Here is a 21,064-nt window from a genome sequence, read left to right as displayed (position 1 = left end):
AAATTTAATTTAATTTTGTTTTAGTTTTTAAAATTGTAAACAAATAATTTTTACATGAGAATGTTTTTTAAAGTGTTCTCTTAATAATAAAAAAAACTGTCATTGACTATGTCCAAATATTTTAAAGTTATATGTATTTTTCGGAAGAGACGTCATGTTTTAAAAATGAGAATATGGAACATGTGGACATTGAAATATATTTAAATGTGTTAAAATTTTGTTTGTTTGTGTGTTACAACATGTAAGCATTGAATAATTTACGTTACTAAAAAATATAATTGTTGGAGAAATATTCCATTCTTTCAAAGAAAGTTCAAAAAATTAATTTTTAATTAAATGTTCGATATGAACTAAAAAAAAATAAAGGGTACATTAAATTTTATTTAATAGAACAATGTCCAACAAAACACAACAAATATAAAAAAATAAATGTTCCTATTTACTCACCTCCCCACGAGGTTAGAGTTAGACAAAAGTCGGTTTTTAATGTGGGAAAATCTAGCTCCCAAAAAAGGGCACTCTGGATAGGAACAAAAATAAAATAACAATTGTCTCAATTATGAAGGATTTCTTCTCAATTAGAGTGACATCCTAAGGGTCAGAGGTGTCACTGAATCCATGTGAATTCTGGACAGATTTTGTCTCTCTCTTTTGGCAACACTTCAAGCAGAGAATGGGGTCGCATCATGTGGCAAGACAAGTTATCCCTCTATCTGTCTCTCTATCTTTCTCACTGGCATGTACATAATCTGTCACTCTAATTTTTTCTTTAATTATTATTTTATTTGTAATGAACATTTTTTATGAATTAACATTGGTATCTGCAGGGTTTTTCAGATCTAAGAAAAAAAGGTTGACCTTGCATAGAGTCATTTACAACAGAAATGTATGGATAGAATACATCTCTCATAAAATGAGGAGAAATCGGTTTGGATCTCATTGAAATCAACCATTTATAAGAAAATGAGGGAATATATAGATAAAAAAAAGTTCCAGGTATGAACAACAGACATTCTGTTAACATGACAGACGTGAAAAAGAATCAACTTTAAAAGATTGTCAAATAGAATTGACACCACAAACCAAAAATAAGTGCCATAAGCCAAGTGACAATAACTGGCACTTGTATAACTGAGTATCCATAATGTTAGGCCAACAGAATGAAAACTTGAAAATACTGTCATCTACAAACACTGATGTATCTGATCTAGCTGAAATTTTACATATGCAATGATCTATATCTCTATGGGTTATGTGGCAAATTACAGTTCTAAACTAATTGTGGTTTCTGATTTACATGTGTTTGAACTGAGTGAAATGGAGCATGTTGAGTGTTGCACTGTGATCAGTTTTTTTGAATTTGAAAGGGCACGCAGCACAGAAACCTTTTGATAAAATGAAAGAAACGTATTGTAATGATACCTCACCATATGAACTTGTAAATGGCCAGATCTGAGAAAACAGCACCCAAACCTGGTCGTTTCTCTTCTGTCATTGATGAGGCATTTGTCAGTAAAGTTAAGGCTGCCATTTTGGAAGATCAACTTGCGACTATTTACCAAATGGTTTCAAGAGATCAAGATTAGTACAGAGTTTGTGGAATATCATTCATGACTATTTGCATATGTATATGGTGTCTGCCAGATAGATTCCCAGAAGAGAAAATGCTCGAGAATGAATTTGGAAATATGTCAAGAAGATAAGTCAAAGTTTTTCAAAAGACTAATTACAAAGGATGAAATCTGGGTCTATTACTATGATCCAGAGACTAAAGCCCAGTCAATGTAGTAGAAGCACTTGAACTCAACAGAGAACTCAGTATCTTCAAAGAAGGCAAAAGTGCAGCCCATTCACTGGCATGGTAATGCTCACAATCTTCTGGGATCAGGACAGAGTAGTGATGATAGATTTCCTGGCAAAATATACCACAATTACAAGAGCCTCTTATGCTTCACTTTTGAGGAAATTAAGAGAAGCTATCAAAATCAAGAAACAGGGAAAGATCAGCAAAGGTATATTCCTCCTGCAAGACAACACAATGCTCTGATTCACAACATACATGTTGCCAGATCAGAAGCATGGACGTGTGGCTATGAAATCTTCTCCCATCCCCTATGCTACTGATATTGCAACCTATAATTTTCATCTCTTCTCAGTCATGAAGTTGTTTTTGAATGGAAAACATTTCCCAGATCATGCAGCCTTCATTTCCAAAGTCACATTGTGGTTGGAGGACTAACCTGGGGTGTTCTACAAAAACTGTTTCCAGAGCTGCCTTAAACGAGGAGAGAAATGCAAAACTATGTAGATAAAGATTAATAACTGACAAGTTTCATCGTTCTACTATTATGAGAATTCAATCAGGAACATTACTTATTGAACAACCCTTGTAAAACAGCTAAAGACAAAGCAAGAAGAACAGTGGCATCATAAGAGAACAGGAAAATTCATAGAAGAACTGAATATTAAAAAGAGGCTTCACTGCAATGACTTAAGAGTGACAAACTTCCACTTGATAAGAAACAAATTACTATAGCAGAACAAGACTCAAGAAAATGGTTGGAAAACAAAAAATGACCAATACCAGGTTTTCAATTCGGACATTGAAAATCTGTCGAATTTAATGTCTGGATGTAGGATCATTTTGGTAGATAATCACTACACAGTATCAGATCTGTTCAGAGATTCAATAGTACAGATTGAAGTAAATCTGTGAGCATGGAATAACTAACTATTAATAACGGTTGAAAAGAGGCTGCACTAAGTAACAAACTTCCACTTGATTAGAAACAAATTATTACATCAGAACCAGATAAGTAAACACTCACAGACGGATTCAAGAATATGGCCGGACAACAAAAAAAATAAACAGTACCAGTTTTGCCATTCGAGCATTCAAAATCTGTAGACCAGATCCAGCACAAAGTCAAAATCTGTAGACCAATCCAGCACAAAGTCAAAGCGACGGCCAAAGTGGACAATGTTGCCACATGGACTTAGGGTTTTGCATGCCCCGAGCAGAATCATTTTGGCAGATAAGCTCTACACAGTTTGCCACAACAAAGTTTATAATTATTTCATGAGATGTAATAGAATAGATTGAACATGAATCTACATCCGATAGTATCAAATAGAAAAGGGATGATGGTCTATGATAAGAACATACAAGAGGATCCATAGAAATAGATTATTACACTTATCAAATGTTATCCCAAATAAGAGCCCCCCCTTTATCTCCCTAACTGAAGCAAAATGAGAAAATCCATATTCTTGTCAAATATGTGGATATTCTTAAGCATCTGAAAAAATATATTGTTACGTCACAATTCTTAACAGAAAGTAAAGGCAAGAAAGAGAACTTTCTGTAAAGAGAAATGAGAAAAGCCATATTCTTGTCAAATATGTGGATATGCTTCTACTCAGAAACAATTGTTATGAATATGCAAATACAACCCGGGTCAAAATTATTAAATACCATTCTTCTGTTCCTTTTTATTAGAGTTTGTCAGAGATCTTGACATGAAAATACTACCCATTTGAAGTAAACCATGACCAAATATTCAAAACAAAAAGAGTGTGCTGTCTCTTTAAGCTATCCATCATGATCCCTGGATTGTAGATGGTGTGTGTGTGTGTGTGTGTGTGTGTGTGTGTGTGTGCACCCTCTATGCAGTTATTATTAAAAATAAAGCCATAGGCAATGACTGACTGATGGCCAAACATCCGCAAGCATGAGCCGTCATGCTTAAAATCAAACAAAGTTGACGGATGGGCACAGACATAAGACAAGGCCATCAAATCAAACATTATCATATGAAACACACTTGAAAGAACTGTTCCCATTATTTATAAAACCGCCACGAATGTATCAAACGTGAAAAGATAACAGAATATTATGGACCCAAGAATATCTTGAAAACAATAAGAAAGAAATAAACATTATACCGGTTGTGGTAGGTGTAACTGATTTAATAAAAAAAAATCTAGCAAAATACCTAGATAAGCAAACTATAGCAAAATACAAACAGCAGCAATAAATCTTTAAAAAACCTTCTGATATAAATATAATTCATACCAAAATGTTTACCTTAAAGTTGAACTCAAATGAGAAAAGCCACATTCTTGTCAAATATGTGGATATTCTTTAACTCAGAAAAACAATTTAGTTATACATATGCGAACACACACCGGTGCCTACTAGATTCCAACCTCAGGTATCTTTGGTCTCTCTCTACAAGTGTAACGGAATCCCGGGTGATGCCAGGTATCCCATTCAGCTAGATGAAGATGAGAGAGGATGAGGTATGGTTGGGGAGTGCATGCTGACACTTGGTCAAGGAACGACAGATGTTCATGATATTCTATCCATCGGAAAAATAATATCTGTTTCAATGAAAGGAAAATATAAATCTGATAATAGGATTCTTTGGAAAAAGGGATCGTTTTCCTGGTTGGGTTTGGTAAAAATTAATTTTAAATAACTAATTGAGGGAGACAAGTACAATAACTTAGATTCAAAATGTCTGCTTGGGTGTCTGGGAGATGTTGTCATTTGGTTCACCTGTTGCCAGACCAACAAACAAATGATAAGTTAGTTTGGACAGATAATGCAGTTTCTTTGAGAGAAAAGTAATTGGAGTTGAAGAGAAAGAAAGAAAAAGGGTGGGAAAGAAAGAAAAAGGGTGGAAAAGAAAGAAAAAGGGTGGAAAAGAAAGAAAAAGGGTGGAAAAGATAATTAAAGGGAGATATGGGTATGAAAGAGAAAGAAGAAAGAAAAGAAAGAGTAATCTATAAATGACAGAGGGGGAAGAAGTCGATTTAATAAAAACCATTATGTTTTTAGAAATAGTAGTCTTTTGCTGGTTAGCATCAAGGAGTTCACATCACTGTGGCCTCCCGCACGGTAGGGTGAGGGCCAGAAACCCCCATAATAGCGAAGTGAAAAAGCTCTTGTTCTTAGCTGGGAAATTAACTAAATGAACTTAAGTTATACAACCTGCATCACGAAGCTGTTAGGAACCCAAAGAACTCAACCTTAAACAATTTTTACCCTGAATATCTTAAAATGATTTATAAATGATTATTTTGTTTGGTTTATAAGAAAATGACCCCAAGTTTTTCTTTGTTTCTTGATTGCCGGCCTAAATAAAAATGCAGTTTATTTCAGGTAAGCCCTGACGCCAGACGATGGAAGACACAGACCAGATCCATCACAAAGTCAAAGTGATGACTGAAGTGGACAATGTTGTCACACGGACTCAGGGTCATGCATGTTTTGCATGCCCTGAGCAGCAGAGCGGTATTTTCCAGTGACCAGTGAGAGTCTGGTCACCCTGAGGGGTCCACCACTAGACAATTAAGAATGTAGCCTTGCTGGGTTGCATCTATGGTCCTGTGAGTGGGAACGACGGACATGGCAAGGGGTACATCACAAGTATGATCCCGTGAACCAGGATTCAACAGATGCGGCCCAGAGAGTATAGGGTTATACAGGGGTTTGTCAGCAACTCTGACATGACTTCAAGTTTCAAGTAAACACTGACCAAAATCAAACACAAATGAAAAGAAATTCAGAATTCACAAACTGGCAGGATGTCGCTCAGAATAAAAAGATCCCCTCAGCATGGCTATGCACTGGGTCATATGAGGAAAGCAACGGTGCTCCTTCTCCTAGTGATGTTACCACAAGTAACAACACTAAGCTGGATACTCCACCAGACCAGACCAGACGAATTCTAGTCCTGGAATTCGGCAAAACCAAACAAAGACCACCAAAAAAGAAACTATAATTTCATAAAGTGGTCTGTTGAGAAGAAAATTATTCTTCTGTTTCGCCTACTCAAGGTATGAGAAATGGGGAAAAAGAAAACTATGTTTGAGGCTCAAATAAGATCTCTTTTATGAAAAGAAAAAGTATTAGGGACAACAATCAAAACCTTACTTTCGATTGTGTCACAGATAGATAAATATCTCACAGAAGAGGTAAAAGATGCAATAGAGTGTAAAGCTCTTGACAAAGCGAAGGTTCACTTTGGCTAAAGAGACACAACCGAATTTACACAAACGCAATGGAGCAGGGAGGACAAATAGACGCTTATATGGGCGATAGAATATGCAAAAAGAAAACATTCAAAACTTAAGGAAAGATGTCAAGAACAGCAAAAAACATCTTCAAATATCAAATAAGAAAGGCATCGCAAGAGAAAAACTCACATGTCAGAAGTTTAACTTCATTAAGCTAGGGAGCAGATTTCCAACAAGATTAGACATTCGCTTGATGATTAAAGATGATCTCTGCCCAATAAACAACCCCATCTCTCTCCCCACACATTATACAGGAACTCACTTCACCTTAATTACCTGACATGATCTCACCAAAGCCAACATCAACAGAGGATATGTATTCTTAAAGGCAATGTCCAATAAACAACAATAACTCTCCCCAAGGTTCAGCCCCGAAAAAATCCCAACTAAACAAACCTGGGCAAAAACAACGCTGCAATGTCCCATCTGGGCATATGACACTGGATACAGAGTAGAGAGAGCTGGAGGAAGAACTGGCTAACAGGATAAAAATGGCATGATGTCTGGCTGTTGGAGCTCGACCCATTCTAGTGACAATGAATTGTAACAAAGCCTTCAAGATTCTTGTTACAAAAGTTAATCATGCTCTCACAAGTATTGTCCCAACTAATGTGTTTCTAACTGAAATAAACTATGCAACTTATGGGCCAGCACTGAGGGAAACTTTAAGACCAAAACAAATGAACCAGTCTGGAAAAGTAGGCTTCAACAGAAAATACAAAAACTCCAAAAGGAAACTTCCCGGATATTTGCCTTTCTATTGTGAAAGCTCAGCGGGGGGGGGGGGGAAGATGAATAAACTCAAAACCGAATATTCCCTAAAGCAGTAGAAAACAAAGCTGCAATTTGTTGTATTTCGACGAGACACTTAGGACTCAGACAAAAAAGAAACATGAATATACAAGTCGGAGAACAATAAAAGTGTATTTAACTTCAAATATAAAATAAGCAGGTTGCAAAACAATTCTCAAGTTTAGCGGGTTGTTGCGAAAAAAGAAAACACACAAAAAAAAAAAAATACAGATCACTTTTAAAGAAATTCCCTATTTATATATATAAAAAAATCTCTATATACACATGAACGAACTGTGTTTAAATTCTCAAGGCGCGAACGAGTAGACCTTTATGACCTCGTGTGGACTTGGAAATATTGTTCTCCAAAAAAAAAAAGAAAAAAAGAAAATTCTTTGCTATTATTTATCTTGTGACAAGAAAATAAACCCCTTTAAAGTAAAGCTTATTTATTGCTTATCCCCCCCCACCCCCGACCAACAAAAAAAAATATATTTTACTATTCTTGAGTTAAACTCTGCTCTCGTGGGGAGACAAAAAAATAGAAACATTATTGGTCTACTTGGGACTCCACGTGTTTCAAAAGCTGTGATTCTCTGGCGAGGCTGTTTTACAAACTGTTTGCCGCTCTTTGAGAAAAGAAGAAGAACCGGATTCACGTTTGATTTAAAATAAATAAGAGTGAATCCTAAAATGGAGAATTTGAAGACATTGAAGGGTGTAAGGGCTCTCGAAGTTGCCCAGGAAGTCTTAAAGGATGATATTACACTTAACATTGAAATGCTGGAACAGCGTGAAGGACTAAAAAGAAGATGACCTTCCTGAAAGAGGAAGAGGGCTAGTTGAAGTTCGTTCCTTGAATGAAAAATTAAAGCAATATGCATCAAAGCAGAGTTTGATTTGAAGAACTGTGGTTTCGTTGACGAACAGAAGAAAGAAATTGAATTTTGAACTAATGTTAATGATCGTCTTGCCGACATCGAAGACACAGTTGAAGAACTCAACACATCGGAGAAATCTGAAGTTGGCTCTGTACCTCTGTTATCCATGCCCAAGTTACAATGTGCAACCTTCAGTGGAATTAATCCATCCAAATTCGAATTCAAGAATTTTATTTCACAATTCAAAAACTGTACCGATGCTGTTAAACCCGGTAAGTCTAAATTGGCTTCATTGAAAAGTTATTTAAGTGATTATGCTTTACAATTGTTTTCTCATCTAACATTGGAAGATGAAAATTTTAATGTTGCTGTCGATCTACTGACAAAGGAATTTTTAGATATCCCCTTTATTATTAATGAAATTTTTAAGTAGATAATTTCTGCTTCTCCTCAATATGACCCTGAATTTGTGTCTGTGAAACAATACCTTGTGGAAACGAGAGCAGATTTATCGGAACTGAAAACGTCATATCAAATCGATTTTTTTAGAATAAGTCCCCTGGGTTTTTGTTGATCAGTCACATTATGTTTGAAAAGTTACGTGTGGTCTTGAGAAGGGAAATTAGTCACAGAGTGGGCACGAATTGCCCGTCTTTGACTCAAATATTTGACAATTATAATGAAGCTGTTCGTGCTGTTGAGGAATAAGAAATATTCACGATCAGCAGAAACTAATTCTAAAGGCGATGGAACACATGTTAAAAATCAGGAAAAGGGGAAAGAAGATGCTGCCTTAGAGAATTTTTCTACTAATTACGGCGGTACATACTGCAAACTTTGCTCAATATGTGGCCACTCCATGTTGAAGTGCAGCAAATTCTCTACTCATAAAGCAAGAGTTGAGAGGTGTAAACAGTTGGAATTGTGTATCAGATGTTCCAGTTATAAACACAAAAGTAAAGATTGCCCTGGGCACCAGAAGAATTCTCTCTCCTGCAAACTGTGTCCCTCTAAGGCACACATTACACTTTTATGTGATAATCCCAAAAAAGTAATTTCACTATTTTCCCATGTTGATGAAAACCACATCATATTACCTGTTGTAGCTATTTCATTATATAATGGAACAAAGAAAACTACGGTTAATTGCCTATTAGACACTGGAAGTCAGCACTCTTATTTTTCCAAAAAAATATTAAAAGAACTAAGATATTCTGATGGAGATTCGAATCTTACCGATTACCAGATGAAAACCTATACAGGTGTTACGGTAAAGAGTCTTGAACAAGTTGTTTTGAATGTTAATGTTGGTAAAGGGAGACAACTCCCCATTCCGGTTTTAATAGATGACCAATTTGGTATTCAATTTCAGTTTGATAATTTCTGTCAAGTAAATCCAAACTAAATAAATTAAAATACAGGTTGGCATTTTCAAGTGAAAAACAGAGCAATGCTATAAAAATTGACAGTATCCTAGGTGTAGATATATTTCAATTCAGGACTAACTCCAGAATTATAAAATGCATGAATGGAAACGCATGGGATTTATCTCAAGGGATTGCTCCATTTGGTAACGTTCAGCATTTTTTATATGCCGATCAAATCTTTCCTGTAAGAACTGGAAGATCCAATCATTGTGCTAATTATCATACTATAATATCGGAACATGCCCGTTGCCCAGAGCACCAATTGAACGCTATATTGGAATCCAAATTAACCTACCAGGATACATTCTCTAATATATTTGAATCTTCAAATGTGGAGAGAAATTTAGAAAGGATGTTTGCTATGGAAACTGATGGCACTTCCCTTCATGAAGAATTAATCGCGGATTATGACCGAAATAAAATCGATAGCTTCAAGAAGTCTATTGAATTCAAAAACAACTCATATTTTGTGGATTTACCCTGGCATAAAGATAAAAATCAATTCTGTGCCTTCGAACTATCAAGTCGCTTTGAAGGTACTTGACAGAACTATGCTTTCCTTGGAAAAGAAAAAAATGACTGAGGCCTATACTGATATTTTTCGTCAACAAGAGACTGAAGAAATTATCGAGAGAATTGAAGTTGCCCCACAGAATTTTCACAAATATATATGGATACCTCAGAGACCAGTTTTCAGATTTGATAAACAGGTAACTACCCAAATAAGACCTGTTTTTAATTGTACTTTAAAGGCTGGAGGTGGTTATTCTCTTAATGAGTCATGTTACCCGAGTGTTAATATGTTGAGTAATATGCTTGAACTTTTACTTTTATTCATCACTGATAAATATGCTCTGCTAGGTGACATAAGAAAAGCTTTTCTTATGATCAGACTCAAGTCTGATGAAGATAAAAATAGATTTTGTTTTTTTTTGTGAAAGATGAAAACGAGTTGATTTGTTATCGTTATTGTACATTGATATTTGGCTTCAATGGAAACCCCTTTATATTATGTCCTGCATCATCACGCGAGTAACTTTTCAAATGACATGTGTACTAAGATATTGAAAAATCGATTTTATGTTGACAACCTGTGTATGACAAGCAATTCTTCAGGGGAGATAATCAGTCTTTATAAAAATGCAGTGCCTCGACTTCAAAAGGGAAATTTCCAACTGAGGTCGTATAATTCCAATTGAAGTCCTACGAGAAATCATGATTGAGGATGGTAACTAGAGTTACCTCCCTTTTCGTCTTCTCATTTCCTTTCCTTACACTTTAAATAAGGCCCTGTCTCATTGGCCAAAGGTGCTGCTCATCAACCAATCACAGCAACCTATTTATTAAGCGGGACTAGAGATTCCCTTTAAATGCTCTTTCGAACCTCTGTGGAGGAAAGACTTATTATTTCATTTCTCTTCTTTCCGAACTTGAATGGGGCCGTCAAACTGAAGATGCTAAAATAAGAACTTTTTGAACTTCTTAAAAAGCCGCAAACGCAATTGTTTTGCAACCTGCTTATTTTATATCTGTATTTATTTGAAGTTAAATACACTTTTATTGTTCTCTGACTTGTATATTCGTGTTTCTTTTTCTGATCGAAACACAACAAATTAAAGCCTTAGCTGCATAAATTAAAAATAAACAAGAGGGTTGGTTGTAGAGTACCTTTTGAGCACTTTCTCAGGTGTTCTCGGTCCAACCTGTCAACAGGCTTACTGATTTACCAGTATAAAAACACATCAAAAGATACAAACCCAAACAAAACTTCCATAAAATCATAAATATGAAACCAAATAAGAAAGGATACTGTCAGGACATCATCCAGGATAAAAAGGTTGTCAAAACACACTTACTCACTAGAGTATGTGAGGAAAGCAATGATGCAACTTCCCCTAATGCTGAAGGATATAATGCTATCATTAGCAGTAATCTGGCTAGTCCACCAGACCAGGGAGGCCCTGGTCTTGGACCCCAGAAACAATGTCACAGGACTAAAAGAAGCATAAGAACCTACAATCTGATGGTGAGTATAACTCACACCCACAAAAAGAGCACTAGAGAACACCCACTACCCAAATAGCTGACCAACTTCTTATAAGAAACCCATCAAGGAAAAAACTACTCTCAGCCAGACTCAAAAACTTCATAATGAAGCAACACATATATATATATAAAAAATCAAAATAAGACAATGTATTCCACGAATGAGTGGGATGAAATGTTGCAATGAAAGAGACATAAATCCGAAAGAGTTATTTAACTCTTAAACTACCCCCAAAAATATGTGCAACGACATGAAAAAGATAAATGCTTGTTAAGACCCATCTGTGTTCTGTTCTCTTTTCTTAAAGTGACACCCATGAGCTTGGGCCTTTCAACATTTCAGTAGTTAGGTTCCTTGTATAACCTAGAAGTAGAGAAGAGTATTTGCCCATAGTTTTTATGGATTTTCCTGAATTAATAGATGCATCTCCCATACTTGGACTGAAGAGTAGGCAAGATTAACACAAGCAAGTTTGATTTTCTGTTGGAATTCAAAAACTTTTTGGAGAACTTACTACACTTCCTAGCACTTATTATATTAAAATGGATCCAGAAATGAAACTGGTCATAAACCATCCACAGAATATTCCATTTGCATTTGCAAAAAAATTAACAAAGGAACTTGAACGATTAACAAAATTATGTATTATTACACATACACCAGACAAGCTTAATCTTGACTGAGGAAAGAAAGAACCTCAGGCTAATCAAGTTGGTCAGGTTGCTCAATAAACTGAAGCCAAGCATGCTTTTTTTTTTCAAACAAAAACAAATTCTGCCAGGACCAGGTGCACAACAGCCAGAACCATTGTTGGATTGCCATGAATAAACAGGGACATGCCCAGAGTGATGAAAACAAAGTTTCTAATTACGGTTATGGTTTTTGGTGTGGTTTCAAGTGAGGGCCACATCATGCCCCCTCACATCTTTGAAGTCGGATTAAAAGTCAATACCAAAGTGTACCTGGATGTGTTGAAGAGTGTGGTGATCCCCTGCTGCAATCAGGTGGCCACTGGCAGACCCTGGGTGTAGCAGCAGGACTCGGCGCTAGCCCACAAGTCCAAAAAGACCCAGGCTTGGCTTCAGAAGAAGTGCTACAACTTTGTACCCTTCTCTCACTGGCCCACCTCCTCCAACCTGAACCTGCTGAACTACTCTAGTAAGATGTCGAGAACATCACCAACATGACCTCCTACAACACCAAAGTGAGCCCGATCGCCGGCGGGAGCTTGGTGGATGGCTGTGAAAAAGGCATTCTCCCAGTTCCAGACTCATATTGAGGCGGTGATTGAGGCTGAAGGCAGCTACATTGAATAGATATCAGTTCTACTACATAATCAAGTTACCTGAATTGATTTTTTCATAGGTATATGAACCTACAGAATGAGTTTCATCACTAGTGGTTGTAAAATAACCCGATGGCTTCACAAAATCTAAACATGGCCATAAAAAAGACACACAAAATCTAAACATGGCCATAAAAAAAGAGCAATGCAAGATACTAACAGCATCAGATACAATGGACAAAATGGTAGATACAAAGTTTTTCACCAAGCTCAATGCATCAAATGCATTCTGTGAAATCAAGGTTGATGAAGAAAGTTTAAAGCTTCCCACTTTCAACTTACCCTGTCAGCAGTTCAGATTCACATGTAGGTATACCATATGGTATACATAGTGCCAGTGATGTATGCAAAACTATCAAAAACATACCACATCAAACAAATGAAACAAAACTACAGCATTTTGTAGGTATGATAAATTATTTAGAAAAATTCATTGTTAGCTTATCAAATGAGATTGCACTTCTTCATCTCTTGTTAGAAAAAAATAATAGCAACTATAAAATGTAGTTACGCAAAGTCCAACATTAAAATACTTTGACCCAATACTTCCTATCAGATTTTCTTCAATGGAGCCATGCTAGAAGAAAAACACAATGATTGAGCTCCAGTGGCATTTGCTAGCTGCTGTCTTACATCTTTTGAGAGTTACTATTGCCCTCCCTTGAACTCGAAATGTTTGTCTTTAAACATTTTCATGAAGACCACACCCAATGTTTCTTAATGGTTCTACAGAAGTATAATTTGGAAATCTGAGGCATTCTAGGCAAACTAATCTCCAACAAAGAAATAAACTACTCTGTAATGTCTTCAATATCCATTAGTGACAAACGTTGAAAGCAGCAGTAACAACTATGTAATAAGCAGCCCACAATATGCACAACCTAGAGGAAAGGACAATTCAAACAATGAAAAAACACTGCACAAATGCTTTCAAAACAGAGATGATCCATACCTTATATTGCTAACTTTGCGTACAAACTGATGACCTTGTAGTATAATGGTCAAGTAAATGTTGAAAAACGTTAAGCTCATTCTTAGACCTAAAGGAAGATGGCTTTTTTTCTTAGAACATCATGTATGTTTGACGCAGTGAAAGAAAAACTTATGGAGGTGGAAGCTGGATTGTGAGAAACAAGAGGAAGGAATATACTATAAAATGGAGAAAAAAAAAAAAACATGGAAATTCATGAAAGAGCTTAAACAAGGAGCATTCACTCCAATGGCTCAAGAATGGCAGATTTCCATTTGACAAGAAAAGAATTATAATAATCAGAAAAGACCAAGACTTACTCAAAAATGGATTTGAAAATGAGTAGTATATCATCAAGGGTGTGAATTTCATATAGAAACGTTGATTTAATTTGAATAAAATAATAATACTTGAAAGCCAAATTACAACGTAATAGTAGGAAAATAAACAAATATTTTACTTGTTTAAAATTTTAAAATTAAAAATTTTTTTTTTAAATTTTAAACAAGTAAAATATTTATTTTCCTACTATTACCTTGTGATTTGACTTTCAAGTGCACTTGATGTATATGTTTATACATTTAGTGATTACGAGCCAAAATAATCTAATGACTGGATACAAGAGCATTTGAGCAGATGGACACAACACTACCCATCACATCAAAGCATGTAAATATCTCCATTGGAAGATCTGTGGAAAAACTGACAGATTGTCAAACATCTGGGGGTATAAATCTTCACTCGCAATATCAAATAAAAAGGAGACAATGTTCTATGACAAAGACCTGCAGATGGGCAAATACGTAAGTCTAAGCCATAAAGCCACGCATTTTTATATGGGATAAACCTGAAAGAACTGCTCCCATCATTGTAACAAAAGGACTCTGGCTGTGAAAAGATAATAATATATCATAACTTCAAAGTATATAAATTTAAATCATAACGAAATAAAGGAGCCCCTTGATCTCTTCAAACTCACCAAAGTAAACCTTTTTTGAAAACAGAAAATTTTCAATGATTGAAAAAAAAAATTTTCACATCAAAATTTCCACCAAAGAATAAAATAACTGCCACTAATCAATTGGCAATACTTTTCGTTTCCTATGAATTTGACATTATTGGTTGGCTATATCAATAGCCTTTACACAAAAAGCAGGAAAATTATGGCTTTACATAAAGTCATTTACTCAGATCAATGTATGGACAGGTCATACCTCCAACAAACAGAATACAGTTTGAAATTAACCATACAAATCGAGTCTCACATTGCATTGGGCAATATATCAAGAGCTCCTATAATGCAAAAATGAGAATGAGGTAGGAACATCACACCAAATGTCTACAGCAGATTTCAATAATAAAACATGCAGAAATTTTTCAGTAGAAACCCACTGTGGAACAAAAGCAAGTGTTAGGAAGGAGAAGGGTTGTCTCCTTGAATTAAAATAATGAGAAAAGCCATATACTTGTAAAGTATGTGGATATTCTTTTACTGTGAATTAAACAGTCGGATATTTATCTCATAAAGAAATCGTGGCCCTTGATTTCTGAGAGTTAAGAAAAAAAATGCATGAAAAACTTCAGGAGGAAGAACTTTGGTCTCTAAAATCTAATCAGTTTGTGAATTATTGTTTTCTAATAAACTCACAAGGCGAATAATCATTTTACAGTTTGTGTTTGTGTATGTTTTTGTAAGCCAAAAATAAAGATAATCAATTACTTCAATTCCTGGACATTTCACTTTACTGACAGCCAATGAAGATAATTTGAACACAGAATAAATGCATTTCTTTAATTATCAAGTATCCTTAATCATAATCTAATACTTCAATTGAATTAAACTCAGAAATTAAGCATTTTGTCCAAAAAGTCACTGAAGGGTTGGAAATTTTTGTCATTTTACCATTATTGATTACTTTTTCTCTAGATTTTGGAAACTAATTATGGATAAGTATAGCATTGAACAACGTACACAAGTTGTGAAATCGTTTTTTCCAAAATTAGGGGTCAATTGTTTTGATTCAAAGAGCTTATCGACATCATTTTCATGTAAGAGATAGTCCAAGTTACAACACAATTCAAAACATTGTGCACTGATTTGAAGACCAAGGAGCTGTACTTAATCTTCTACGAGCTGGCAGACTTCAAAACGTCATCACAAATAAAAATAGGGAAAGAGTGCGAGAGCATGGAGCAGCATCCTGAAACATTGATTCGACAACATTCCACACAACTTGGAATATGTCGAAGTTCACTACACAATATTCTGCACAGTTTAAAACTCTTTCCTTATAAAGTGCAGGTTGTTCAACACTTGAAGCCTGAAGATTTTCAAACAAGGGTTCAATATGCAATTCAAATGCAAGAACTTGTCTGAAATGACCCCAATTTTCTGCAAAAGTTGATTACGCCAGATGAAGCCCATTTTCATTTGAATGGATTTGTTAAACAAAATTACAGGTTTTGGGACTCTGAAAATCCAAGAGTAATTCATCAAAAGCAGTTGCGTTCCATAAAGTGCACTATATGGTGTATAGTAACAGAGAAAATTATTGAACCTTATTTTTGTGAAGATCAAGACGAAAATGCTATCACTGTTACTGGAGAGAGATACCGGACCATGATTATAGACATCTTGCACCCACAAATTCAAAATAGGCCCAGATTATGGTTCCAACAAGATGGGGCAATGGCACATATGATGAAAGACACCATGGAGCTTCTCAATGTCAAATGGCCACCACATTCCCAAGACTTGACTAGCCCTGACTTTTTAAAGAAAGAGTCTGTGTTAACTCTGGAAGAATTGAAGGAAAACATCAGAAATGAAATAAGGAAGTTAAATCGCAATCCAGAGATTCTGCAATCTGTCATGAACAATGTTTTGGAAAGAGCACAAATATGCAAAGCTGAAAATGGGTAACATTTAAAAGACATGCTTTATAAATAGAGATTCTTTGAATTTGGCATATATTTTTTAAAAAATTCCCAATGTTTTAGTCAAATTGTGTTAAAATTACAGAAAGATATCATCAAAAATAAAGAATCTATTTAAATTCAAAACCCTTCAGTGACTTTTTGGACACCATGTATTTCAAAATGGCAAATTTCAATGCTTATGCACTTATGTTACCATGCTATCTTTTTAAATCATATTTTCAAGTTAAATTCGAGTTTTACAATATCTTTTTTATTAAACTGTTAAGTGAAAGTACAGAATAGTTATAAAACTCACTCCCTCTCCATGTTAAGAATGGCTTTCAAAATAATGACATTATTTCAGCATGGTAGCATAAGTACCAAAATTTTAGAAAAGTTATTTCAAAATTTTAGATTATTTGTATTATTTATGATTACTATTCTCATATTGTTTGTTATTTTCACAGCGTTTTTAGATGTGGCGCATAGGATAAAGGTGTTGAGTCAAATTCAATTTTCCTTACAGGTGATTCTAAGGATAAAATTTAAATGAATTAAGATTTCTATACAATCATGGACGACAGAATGAGAACAATCTAACTTTGTGGATTAAATAAAGAATTTAGTTTGGATTTCTGTAAAGATTGCTAAGTTTGAAAAGATGCACCTGAAGAAAGCCAGAGGTTACATCAGCCAATACGTAGTGAAAATAACATTCAAGATGTGAACAGTAGCCCAAACAACTAAAATAAATTTATTTGTGAGGTGGTATAAGCAAAGAAAAATATGGGTAAATGATAGCACATGATGTAATAATCAGAAGTACAGAATAGAGTGACTACATGATGAAAATTAGTGATCATGTTATTGTTTCTGTATACTATGGTAGATATAAATGCTGCAGATGGCACTGAAATATATGAAGCGCATCACTTTCATCATTATGATTTGCATCATATTCAGAACTTTGTAAATCTTCGCTGAAGTTTCCTGAATACTTTAAAGACTGTGAAATGCGAACAGGAGAATTGTGACCCAAGTGTTGAAAACAGTGGCTAACAGGAAGGATGATAGCATGTGTTCTTTGTCCACACACCAAAATTAGTCAAGGAGCTGAAATTATGATTATTTATTAATTTCTATACATTTTTGACATTTTGAAAATTTTTTATGATGATGTTTTCTCAGGTTGAATTTTTATCTTAATTTTTTTTAAATCTGTTCATAAACACTAAATAAATCGTATGAAATTTATGTGGCTAGCATTTTCTGAACTGCATGTAGTGTAGATACTAGCAAACTATGAAAATGAATAAAATGCAAGGATGAATCTAATAATGAGGTTTTTCTTTAATAAATTTCAAAATAAAACACTAAATATATTTTTTATTTTACATTAACTGTATTTAAACATTAACTGATGATATTTTACAATTGAAAAATATTCATATTCTGTTTTTTAAACTATTTTCTTTCTCAGATTTTTTAGTAAAGTGAAAAATTCAAGAATATGCTGAAGCCTAGAAACTGATGATATACATATGTAGGAGAAAAATGTTTTCTCCCCGGTGTTTATTGGATATCTTTTGCTAAAAATAAGGCACACAAAAACAGAACATTCATTAACACAATATGCACAATAAAATAATTACTCTTTGATTCATTTTGTTTTCATTGTGTTTTAGAGATCAAAGATTCCTGGAACGAAACTCTATTTTTTATAAGTTACATTTATATCCAAAACCCTACTTTCAAATCTTTTGTCCATTATCTGGACTTTGCGACAGGCTGATCTACAAGGTGGATTTATGAGAGCGAATCATCCTGACATATAGTAAAAATTTATAAGATTATCTTCTGGTACAGTGAAAGATTAACTTTTTTAACATTAATGTGTCTCCATATAAAGGATAAAAGCCGCTTGAGGATAAAGGATTAATGAGATGGATAGATTATATGTTGAATAATGAAGAATATACAAGAGGATTGAAAATAATGACCGGAATAAACAAAATTGGGTTACTTATGAGAACAGGTCATGACAAGTATTTGTTGATATTGGATTTGAAGACCACCATGTTGTTGTGTGCATGGAAGCAATCCCATGATAAGCTGTTCCACAGATGGGAATTTTTTTTAAATATTCCATTTGATGTAAGCTTCACAGTTGAGGGTAGCAATTCTTTTCAGTTGCGCTTCAATTATTGTTTGTCCAATTTCCCAAACGTTACGAAAGTAATGAATATTTTTGTTCTCTCCAATGGATCACTCCATTATAATTTCTTTTACTTGTGATCATTGCTGGGTCTAGCTGGATTCAAAGACCAGGATTGGGCAGCTTTGATGGTTGGTAGAGTATCCAGTTTAGTGTTTTACTTATGATAGTATCATTAGCAGAAGGTGCACCATTCCTTTCCTTATATAATCCAGTTTGTAACTATGCTGAAAGGAATAGTTGGGAATCCTCATATGAAACTCTCATACTCTAGAGTTGATTTCATGTAGATTTTCAGATGAGAATTCTGTGAAATTTATAAGTTTTTGTTAGGTTTTTCAGTTTTTTCAATTTTTTTATCATCTTGTTCTAAATGGGGATGGGGCATCCTGTTAGATGCCAGACATTCACCTGTTATCTCATACATTCCAACCAAGAGGTTATTTTAAGATTCTAATCATCTCTTTAAGTGCAATTGTTTGTGTCTCTCTTGCACTTGGTTCAGCAGGTATATTTGCAAAGTAAGTTTTGAAATTCTTTTCCATGAATCTGGGTGTTCCTTTAAGTACAGGAATGCTGTTTCTGTTCACATATGCATTTCCAACATGGAAATACATCACACACGAGTAGGTAAACCCAAATAAATTGTTTTGAGACACATGTTCCAGCTATATTTCATTTAAAATCTTTTTATATTGCCAATGATAATGTTTATTCTTGTTTGGTCTATGAACATTTGAAGGTTAGTTAACAAGTGTATGTCAAGGGAAACATAGGAGTTACTGATAAGGAATGACTTGAGAGGAAGAAGGATAAATAAAGATCTGGCCAAAGATAGGTTGGTTTGGAGGTAATTTTAAAAAGCTACCCAACACATGCCAGCATGGCAAACTAAATATAATGATCTGACAATGTCTGGATTTTGGGGGATTTCAAACCGAGTCCTTTATTTGATGTGTAGGCATAGAAACACCATCTCTGAAGTTAAGGTAAATTCATTATTGTTTGATGTTTTATACGCTCAGGAATTTGTAGATTCTTATGCATCTGCCTCATGAAAAATGTAGAGCGTTTGCTACATTCTTTGTCAGAACTGAAAAATCTCTTTTCCATAATTTCAATCTGAAAATAAATAAAAGGTAATAGAAACAAAAATATGATGTTATTTAATTCAATCTGTTTCAATAAACTAACAAAGACTTATATCATTCATGTCAGTATAAAACATTAGTATAAATAATTTTTATCACAAAGAAAATATATATATATTGCATGCGGTGAATAGAAGTTTCTTTAATATATGTTGCTAGTGTAAAAATTTGCATAAATTTATATATACTAGCAGTTCAACCCAGCTTTTCTTGGGCCCTATGTACTGTTCATAACTTTATGTGCATATGTATATATATATATATATATATATATATTAAAAGGTTAGACTCATGTCCAGGTAACCTACATCTAAAATTTCAAGTGTTTAGACCTAAAATTGTTTGGTAGAGTCTGCAAAGGTCAACTCTTTCAACTTTGACTTCTTGGCAGCCAAATTTTCGCCCTAATACTTAATAAAAAGCTTGCTGCATGTCTGAATACCCTTTATGTAAAATTTCAAATGTTTAAACCCAAATTGGCTGAATAGTTTGCTAGAGATCATAAAGGTCAAATATTTTGAACTTTGACCCCTTGGCAGCCAAATTTTTGGCCACAAACCAATTAAAAAGCTTGTCCTATGTCTGAATACACTTCATGTAAAATTTTAAATGTTTAGATAAAAAATTGGCCAAGTACTTTGGTAGTGATCGCAATTTTGACCCCTTAACATTTTGGGCTCAAATCAAATTAAAACGTTTTATCTATGGCCAAGTAACCTACATCTAAAATTTCAAGTGCTTAAACCCAAAATTGGTGGAGGAGTTTGATGAGGTTTTCAAAGGTCAAATCGTTGAACTTTGACCCCATGACAGCCAAATTTCTGTCTGAAAACAGATTAAAAAGATTTTCCCAAATCTTAATACCCCTTATGTCAAATCTCGAGCCTGTAGACTGAAAATTGTCAGAGTAGTTTGGTAGGGAAATGTACACACACACACAGACAATTTCACTTTTGTAGATATATAGATTGATCATATATGATATATGATTATGTTAATTGATAAACCTACCATCTAAAAGAGTGATCTCTCGGACGCATAATATCTGAAAATTAGAAAAAAGATTCTGTAGTGGTCAACTGAACCATTTCTTGCAAGAGGGAGTCACTTTTCGCAATGCCATTTTCGCAAGTCACACACACATAGCAAAGTCAAAGCAGGTTTAAAAGTTATTTTGCAGAGTTATGCCATCATAAGTCACTGTGGTCCAATGGGCAAAAGCATTTGTCAGTA

The 21,064-nt window shown here is 34.6% G+C and overlaps 1 protein-coding gene and 1 long non-coding RNA gene across 4 annotated transcripts in view; one reads left to right on the top strand and one right to left on the bottom strand.

Moving 5' to 3' along the window:
• The window catches only part of LOC145247225 (uncharacterized), a 73,432-nt gene that overhangs the window by 24,825 nt on the left and 27,543 nt on the right, over positions 1-21,064 (top strand). The window lies entirely within an intron of this gene.
• LOC145247423 (uncharacterized) overlaps positions 1-21,064 on the bottom strand; it is a 50,394-nt gene that overhangs the window by 10,449 nt on the left and 18,881 nt on the right. Inside the window, exon 2 of one of the 3 annotated variants that reach the window (XR_013863258.1) lies at positions 18,466-19,802. This is a non-coding gene — a long non-coding RNA (uncharacterized LOC145247423). Of the gene's footprint in view, positions 1-14,714; positions 19,803-21,064 lie in introns of those variants that run through there. The other 2 variants (XR_013863259.1, XR_013863257.1) reach the window with 2 other exon arrangements.

This window comes from Euprymna scolopes, chromosome 25, assembly GCF_053919585.1.
Source record: "Euprymna scolopes isolate OS-2025 chromosome 25, ASM5391958v1, whole genome shotgun sequence".
Taxonomy (NCBI): Eukaryota; Metazoa; Mollusca; class Cephalopoda; order Sepiida; family Sepiolidae; genus Euprymna; species Euprymna scolopes.
The sequence above is the reverse complement of the archived record's forward strand: the minus strand, read 5'-3'. Positions and strand labels throughout refer to the sequence as shown.